This window comes from Juglans regia, chromosome 7 (assembly GCF_001411555.2).
Source record: "Juglans regia cultivar Chandler chromosome 7, Walnut 2.0, whole genome shotgun sequence".
Classification (NCBI taxonomy): Eukaryota; Viridiplantae; Streptophyta; class Magnoliopsida; order Fagales; family Juglandaceae; genus Juglans; species Juglans regia.
Window position 1 is genome coordinate 16,632,884 of NC_049907.1, and position 9,650 is coordinate 16,642,533.

The following is a 9,650-nucleotide window of genomic DNA, read 5'->3' on the forward strand; positions in this document are numbered from 1 at the left end:
GCACCTCATGAAACTAAGTATAAATAACTAGCCCTTGGGCATGGAAGAAAATGCAACTATTTGAGAAACATGCTTAATTGGGGAAGAATGCAATACAAGGTCGAGGATGGGAGATCCATTCTCCTTTGGTTTGACCACCTGCACCCTCCCACGGCAATATTGCTCAAACAACTGATCAGTGTAGTTTATTTTTCCTTTGCCCTTTTTCTGAAAGGATTTGTCCACCTTAAGACGTAGTTGCAACATATATACCCCGAGGTGATCTTAATAGTTAGCGGGATACCATGCATGCATGCTGAAAATTCTCCAAGCTACAAGGAAAAGTACTACTATAGTATATATATATTATATATATATATATATATAGTTTTGCAAGATTGTTGCATTGCGATGTTGTCTTAATTGTAGGTTGTCATCCTCTCGCATGCAAGTTGCTGTTGTGTTCGTTGTCTGGAACGTGCATGGAATTAAGTCCTGCTATAAATGGCCATGGTTACAATTTAAGGGGTTGCTATTTTTGGTTTGAAGATCCCTGGTAGAAGTACTCGTGCTTCTTGGTTCGGCGGCTGCGGCCTGCTGGTTGGCTGCCAATGTATTTTATTTTTGGCGCCCTACGTATATATATGTTGTGCCCTATACGTACCTTCGATCGTTCGGCGTAATATACAATATATTATATGTATTGGCTATATATATATATATATATAGTGTCATGGGTGCAACTGCGTGCACCGAATGAACACAACATGCATGCATGGTCCAGCTAGCTAGCTAGCTAGCCACTGATTTTAAGGAAATAAAAAGTTCTAAGATATATATATATATATAGGCCTTTTCTGAAGCATTAATATATATATAATATTATATATGTTTGTTTTATTTATTAGAATTTATACGCATGCGCCATTTGCATATATATATATATATATATATATATTATATACTACACTTAGTTGTTAGAATAAATAAATGTGTAAATTCTTAATTAATTAATTGCAGATTAATGTTTTTAGTTACTGGCGGCCGGGGCAAACAACACAAGCATGCAGCAGGCTCTGTCTCCGGGCCGGGCCCCGGCCAACCCCCAAAACCTTCACTTAATATATAGTACTAGTACTATATATATTATATATATATATATATATATATATCTTCTTAATTATGATAAATTAACGTTTTCCGAAACATGAGTACTGTATAGTAAACTAGCTAGCTAATTGTTAGGATTCGATCCTTCAGGTAGGGAAAATCTCAGTTATTGTTTGTTCTGATTTTTTTCCTCACTCCTGACGGTTCCAAATAACGATACACACACACACACTACAGGTGACAATGAATGAATTAGGTCTGACAAGATAGAATATTAGATGATCAGTCATATATGTAATTAAGCAAACACATAAACATGCTAGCCATGCATGCTGCATGGTCCTTAGTTTTATTTAAGAACAATTATGATCCACAACATAGTTTGCCTACAAGCTGCCATATTGCATGCATGCAGTTGCACGAAACCATACACACATATGCAGTTGTACATCATGAGATGCTTTGGCTAGTACGTACTATATATATAACATGTCGAACGGGTTCCACTTTATTTATTGCAAGCCACGATATTTAATTGGCGTAATATACCTTATAATTAAGCTGATCCGTTCTCTCACAGGCTAGCTTAATTAGTTTTCAGTATCTTTTTTGCATGAACGACCAGGCTTGACTTGCTCCGGACAAATAAACTCATGGTGAGTAGGTGGTCTACCGTCGGTACGACTGCCTGTACCATTAAACGAACGATAAGCTGTGTTTATTTCGTCGTTGTCATCGCTACTACTACTGTTGTCATCTGTCTTAGCCGTTCCCACAGAGCTTGGGGCGTCGTCCTTATTGGCAACTGCTGCTTGTTGTGATTCTGTGTCTGTAGCACGAGCAGCACCGGCTTTACCCTTTCGATCAGTTAGGAGATGACGCTTCAGTTCCGCTGGGAGACTTTCTGCATTGGCGCCTTCTTGCAGAGTTGCTAAGATGAAGAGAACTCCAACAAAGAGCACAGGTAGTAAAAGCTTCATGATGATGATCAATCTGTCGACCCAACCCTGAAAATTAAGAAATGTTAGCGGGTCGATCAATCGTGTGTTAAGATAATTAATGTTAATTAATTACAAACTAAATGATGAACTTTAATTAATTAGCACGGAAACTAGGGCTACATGAGTACTCATTGCATATAGATATACCTGCAGCTAGCGGCCTTTTCGCTAGAAGATGTTTAATTAAGGAGCGATATTGACTTAAGGAACGTGCAAATATATATATAGGCCGCGACTTCCCTTGCGCACTTATAAGGCGTAGTTGCGTGATTGGCCAGAAAAAAAGAATAATATATAAATATATATATTATAAGTAGGGCTGAAAAACCGACCATTCGGTTCGGTTTTGGGCCCAAACCGAAACCGACTGGTCGGTTTTTTTAGGCCCAAATCCGGCCGAAACCGACCGACCAGGGCATGAAAACCGGCCGGTTCGGTTACCGGCCGGTTTACGGTCGGTTTCACGGTTTTGGGCCGGTTTGGGCCACTGTGTTTGGGCCGGATTGGGCCACTGTATTTGGGCCGGATTGGGCACTGTTTGGGCCATTTTAAGACCCAATTCAACATTTTTTTGAGCTCATTTTGTTATTCAAGATCATCTACTATAAAGATTTTTTTTTTGCAGAATTTTTAAAATTAATTAATTTAATCATGCCATATATATATTATTAGTAACTAATAACTATTAACTACTACATATATACTACTTATATTTTATAATCTTATTATCTTATATACTAAATTACTAATTACTAGATAAATAGTTAAATACCAAATACTCCACTAGATGTTTAATACACATTACAAACAAAATTAAATTGTCTTAAGCAACAAATAACAATTGTTTTTTAATAAAACTCAAAAAATCTTCATTCTTCAGTCTGCAGTCTTCGACTCTTCAATCATCAATAGTTGTAATGTATGATGCTCCCAACTCTATAAGAAAACACCAAATAATCAAATTATCAATATTAATAAATTAGGATAATGAAAACAAATTAAATTAAATAATAAAAATAAATGAATATGGAAATTGAATGAGTAAAAGTTAAAAACACATTACCAGATTCTACTACAAAGCTCTCAACATTATCCATTGAGTCTCGAATATCAATTGGCGTTGACGGATGTCGCAACCAATTCTGAGTGCAAATAAGTGCCTCAACAGTTCTTGGAGCCAAGGAACTCCGAAAAGGATCAAGTACCCGACCTCCCGTACTAAATGCGGACTCTGATGCAACCGTGGAAACAGGCATGGCTAACACGTCTCGTGCAATTCTCGCAAGTATAGGATAGTTAGGCTCATTCACTTTCCACCAATTCAACAAATCAAAAGATTGACTGAATGCCTCACAACCATCTGATAAATATCGATCAATCTCTGTTTTGGTTGATGTAGATCCAGAGGCAGTCGATGCTTGCAACCACTCATAAAAAAGTTGTGACTCATGATTGTCTTCAACATCATCTGGAGGTGCAGCTGACGGAGTGGAAACATGTTCTCTACTACTCGAGGAAGAACCGAACGTAGCATTATACTCCTCATACATGTCTGATAATAATTGTCTCACCCTCGACAATAAATCTTCAGCCCAATTGTGATCATAAATTTTTTTCAAGTGAAAAGTAAGAAGCCCCAACTTACTACGTGGATCAAGGAGAACTGCAATCAACAACAATAAATTCAGTCTATCCAATGAACCCCAATACTTATCAAATTTCATTCTCATGCTTATGGCCATACTCATCAAACAAGTATTCTGACTCTCACACAGTCTAACCAACTCTTTTTGGAGCCTACAAATCTCCAAAAAACTTGTGTTTGCCGTGACATGTAAAGAACCAGAAAATCGACAAGTGGCATCATAAAACATCTTCAAAAATTTCACAAAAACCCGCACTGTCTCCCACTCGTCAGCTCTAGGAGGCCCAATGTTTCCATCCTTAAAGTAAGAAAGGAAATTGTAGTCCTCACTCTCCATTCTCCTAAAAGCCTTTTCAAATTTCTCAGCAGCCTCCAACATCATGTAAGTTGAATTCCATCGGGTTTGCACATCAAGGCACAACATTTTTTTACAATCAATTTTTTCCTTTTCTGCACATCTCTTAAACTTGTCTAATCTTGCAGGGGAGGAGCGCACATATCTAACCGCATTTCTAACCATCGTAATGGCATCATCACACTCCTTGAGACCCTCATTCACGACAAGATTCAGAATATGAGCACAACATCTCATGTGCATATATTTTCCTTCCAACATATTCTCCGTCAAAAAATGTCTCAAATATGCAATTGCAGTATCATTTGAGCTAGCATTATCAACAGTCACAGTAAATATCTTATCAATACCCCAATGAAGGAGGCACGATTCAACATATTTTCCAATCGTATCCCCTCGATGATTAGGGATTAAACAAAAATTTATAATTTTCTTCTGTAATTTCCAATCACAATCAATGAAATGGGCAGTTAGACACATATAATTAAGATTTTGTACCGATGTCCACGTATCGGTAGTTAATGAAATCCTCATTCCCCCATCTTTGAATAACTTTTTAAGTTTGACTTTTTCAGATGCAAATAGTTTCATACAATCTCTTGCAACCGTCACTCGACATGGCACTTTAAATCTAGGTTCAAGCAACCAAACCATCTTCTTAAATCCTTGCCCTTCAACAATTCTAAATGGTAATTCATCGAGAATAACCATCTCCGCAAGCGCCATCCTTACAGCCTCCTCACTATATTTATGAGTTACAAGATTTCTTAAAGAATTATCACTCTCTCCAAACCCCTCCGAGGATACCTCACCTGCCAATGTTGTTTGGTATTTATCTAAAGGCCCACGCTTATGAGGATTTTTGGGACATGAAGGTAGATGGTTTTGCATAGTTGAAGTGCCGTTCCTCTTCGAGTGACAAGCGTATATCTTGCCACAATAATTGCACTTGGCCTTAGGATCATCTACGGAACAACCCTCAACTTTTGTAAAATGATCCCAAACAATTGACGGATCCTTCCCCTTCCGTTTCTTAGGAAGTGGACAATTACTACTATTAGGGGCACTTGAAGTCGGGGGTTTTGGTATTTGGGAGTTCGAATCAAGATCAATTGGACTTGACGAAGAATCCATCTAACATGTAAAAACAAGAAACAACAAAAAATCACCACAATTGTTAATTACACAGCAGCTAGTTTGCAACGTGGCAAACATCACAAATCTAAGATTCTAATCTACATTTTAGATCGCTCATAAATCTCACAAATTATTTTACTTTCAATAAACATCACAAATTATTTATAACATAATGTCATAAACACATCATAAATTTAACTTTCAATAAATATCTCAAATTATTTATAACATCAACACATCATAATTTTTACTTCCAATAAACATCACAAATTTTTTTTTTCAACAAAATTACATCCGTGAATGCACATTAATAACATTATGCACTGAATGCCGAATGGCAATGGCCGCAATGCACAGTTGCACACTGCCGATGAGAGTCCGAGACTGCTCAAAATTCTTCAACAAAATCCTCCTCACTATTTCAAGCATTATCAAACAAGCAAATACAATCTCTAACCTAGATTGAAATACCAAATCAGAAAACAAAAACACTAATCCACCGATGACCGAACTAGACCAATCTCGGATTCTAAATAAAATCTCACAAAATACTTATAAATAAATTAATAAATCTCAAAATCATACCTAAAAAAACCAAAGGAGGCTCTCGAAATTGCGCCGGAGGAACCGAGGAAGCTGGGCGTCCACGAGATTGCGCCGCTGCTGGACGGTGGACCACTGGGCGTCGGTGAGCCGTGAGTGGCTGGAGTCGCTGGAGTCGTGGACGGCGACGCGGCGTCACGCACGGAAAGGACGTCACAGCGAGATGAATCGAAGACGGAAGAGGGAGGCGAGAGAGACTCGAGAGAGGGAGGCGCCGCGGAATGAAACTGGGCAATGGGCAGGGCCGCAGGGGTCCGAACGAAATGAACTGGGGCTCGGGGACGGACAATATGCCCTAGTTGGAACGGCGCCGTTTGGCTTATGCCAAACGGTGCCGTTCCCTTTATTTTTTTTTCTAATCTTAAGATGAAAACGACGTCGTTTCACTTATTTAAGTGAAACGGCGTCGTTTAATATATGAATATATTTTAAATTATTTATATATCCGGCGTCGGCCGGTTTTTCGGTTTTTGGTTGGTTCAAACCGCGACCGAACCGGCCGACGCCGGTTTTGATGATTTATCACCGACGGCCGACCGGTTCCCTGCCGGTTTCGGCCGGTTCCGAGCTCCGGCGGCCGGTCTGAGTCGGTCTCGGCCGGTTTTCCGGTTTTCTGTACAGTCCTAATTATAAGCACTAAATTAAAAGAAGAAAGAAATATCAAAGCACTAAAAAAGGGTAGCTAGAGGGTGCAGTAGGGGTAGTACTGTGGCTTTCGACAGTACAATTAATTGTGGCAGTACCATTAATTTAGTAGATATATATATATATATATATATGTTTTTTGAAATGATTAATTTAGGAGATATTGATGCATGCGGTGGCCACCAAAGAAGTAATTATGAAGAAAATTGATAATTATGCCTTTCATTGATCATGTTCATATTCTATGGTTCAATAATTATATATATGTCCATGGATCGATCATGCTTTTCCAAAGATATACTTTGAATTAAGTGATTAATATATCATTTCTCACTTCAAATAATTAGGGGGCCGGCTCTGTTTCATTCACTGAATGACGTCACATATATATGTGACCATGGGCATATACTATTTGACCATGGACACGTGATATACGTGGATTTCGTATATGATCCAATGGTTATGATTAAATCAATAGTACTTGTATATATAAATGCTGCATGCTGGTGATGATCAAGATTTTAACGGCCATGCATGCCCGATCTTAAGGTACTGATCATGAATGTATATTAATGGTAGACATGATTAGAGTACGTACAACAAATGGTTAAAGTTGTTTTTGGTACGTTCAACATATAAATTAGTCAGTCGGCATGCATGCATGAATTTGACCAACCATGGGATGCTTAATTCGATCGAGTAGAAGACTTCATGAAATGATATATACGTACATTATTTGGCCAACTTAATGCAAATTCCTATAATAATATTGGTAATAATGCGATGGCTTAATGTCAATCATGTATGAATTAATTAATTAACACTGTTTAACAAATCCATAATTATCGGGATAAATACTTTTCGCCAAAACTTTGTATGTAGAGACCACAAGTACTATGCGTTAATGCCCTTTTCGAAGAACATAGTCAAACAGCTAGGTTTCCCATGCTCTCTAAAATACTGATCAAGCCTAGCTTGTATAATCTCCGCACGGTGGAGGGAGGAGGCCGGGGCTCCTCATTTCCCAGCTTTCCTCTTGATCTCTCGTCTAAGCTTTGTTAATTTATATTCTATTTTTTCCCATGTATTTTTTCCTTTATTCTTCAATATTAGGTCAGAAAATGCCCAACATACCATTTAATTGCTTACCACCAAATTGTCACACATACCGCATACACCATCATGCTCATCATCAACCGGCAATTTTCAAAATTCTACCTTGTTTCATGGGGTAGCGCATATACCGGCCTCTACTAACTACATGTATGACACGACTAATCATTTCCTTACATCCATATATCACAAAGGAAAATACTTTAATCACAAAGAAATTACAAAAAAGTAAACTCACAAAATGACGTAATCTGATTTTCTGAAGCTTAATGTGGATGGGGCTATGTTTATTGATCAACACAAAGCTAGGATTATAGCTATACTCAGAGATGCTAAAGGTGAAACTATTATGGCTGCTAGCAAAGCTGAACTTGAGGTTGATGCTCCTAAGGATATAGAGCTGCTTGTTGTCTTCCAGTGCCTACAATTATATGCTCATATATATGGGTATTAAAAAGCTGATCACAGAGAGTGATTATCTACTGATGGTAAGAGAGCTACAAGCTACAATAGATTCTTCTTTAATACTGAGGATCTTATTGCAAGAAACAAAGAAGTTATTGGCTGTTTTTTAGGAATATCATATTCAACATGTGAGTAGGTTGGGAAATGAGACTGCTCATGGTCTAGCCCGACATGCTTGGTCTGTTGAGTCTATTGAGATGTGGTGTGATGGTTTTCCAGACTTTATCTCGCTCTCAAGCAATTTGGCTTGATAGTTGTCTCTAATATTCTTTTTTTCATTAATATTATGTTCTTCTTATAAAAAAAAAAAAAAGTAAATCTAAAGGACCTCATGAAGGCACGTCAGTTTGTGAGTTTACTTTTGTATAATCTATTTATGTCTGTAGCAGTTCTCTATTACAAATTTGGACAATGTAGCCAATTCTTCTTGGCATGCAAAGTCCATGCGCCGACCCCACACTAGTACTGCAAGTAGTACCCTTGGTACATCTTCATTGACTTGGGCCATCCGACTCCAGATATTTGATTCTAAAGGATGATTATAGATTTTAAGTTAATTTTTTTCCTAAGTACGATTCTAAAGGAAAAGGATGAGGAGGTCTTAGGAGTGGGCTTGACTCCAGCAGAGTCGAACTGGTCAACTCCGACCTCTCACTCCAACTTGGGTCAGAGGCCAGTTTGAGCTCTGAGTCTTTGACTCCGATACGAGTCTCCAGAGCCGAAGCCCAACTCGAAGTCGGGTCGGCTCACTGTGTCGGGCTGGGTAAAAAAAAGACCTAAAAGCCTTTTAAAAAAATTAATAAAATGAAAAGTTCTTTTATTACTACATCTCACGTCAATTTTAACCAATAATCTGATTCCTTACATCTTTAAATCAATGTTTTAGATTTTGTTCTACCGAAATGGACTATTTTGGCGGAATAGCCAGAATGGAATGAAATTGAAAACTATGCTTTAAAATCCACAAAAGAGAGAAAAAAAAAAAGGACCCAACCACCAGTCTTAATTATCTACTCAGCTGATGATTCACTGCTCATAAATGATTATTATTAGAACCAACAAACAAACAAGCAAACATGATGTTCATAATATAAATTAAACAGTTCTGCTTCAAATGAAATGTGCTGTTTTTTGGTCTTTAATAGACTCCAATGGAAGCTTGCCAACTCACCACTCCATAAAGCAATTGCTTACATTGTATAAGAGCATTAGTAGTGGGCTCAACAAACTTTAGCCAAAATTTGACTAAGAAATCTACTTTTACAAATTTAGCTAGCCACTTTTCAACAACATCAAATAATATGCTCAACAAATCTTTCACTATTTTATTAAAATATTGATTTTGAACTTTTCATTTATTTTAATTCTAATTGTAATTTGAATTTTTCTAACTGTTATATTTTTTAACGGCTATATTTTTCCAACGGCTATATTTTTTAACGGCTATATTTTCTAATGGATATAATTCTCCAACGGCTATATTCTTCCACTATAAAACATAATATTTCATCAACAATTTCATTCACTTCAACTCAAGTATCCTTGTGAAACCTTTTCTTTTCATTTCCTCTCAATGGATCGTTCACTTTTTCACAAA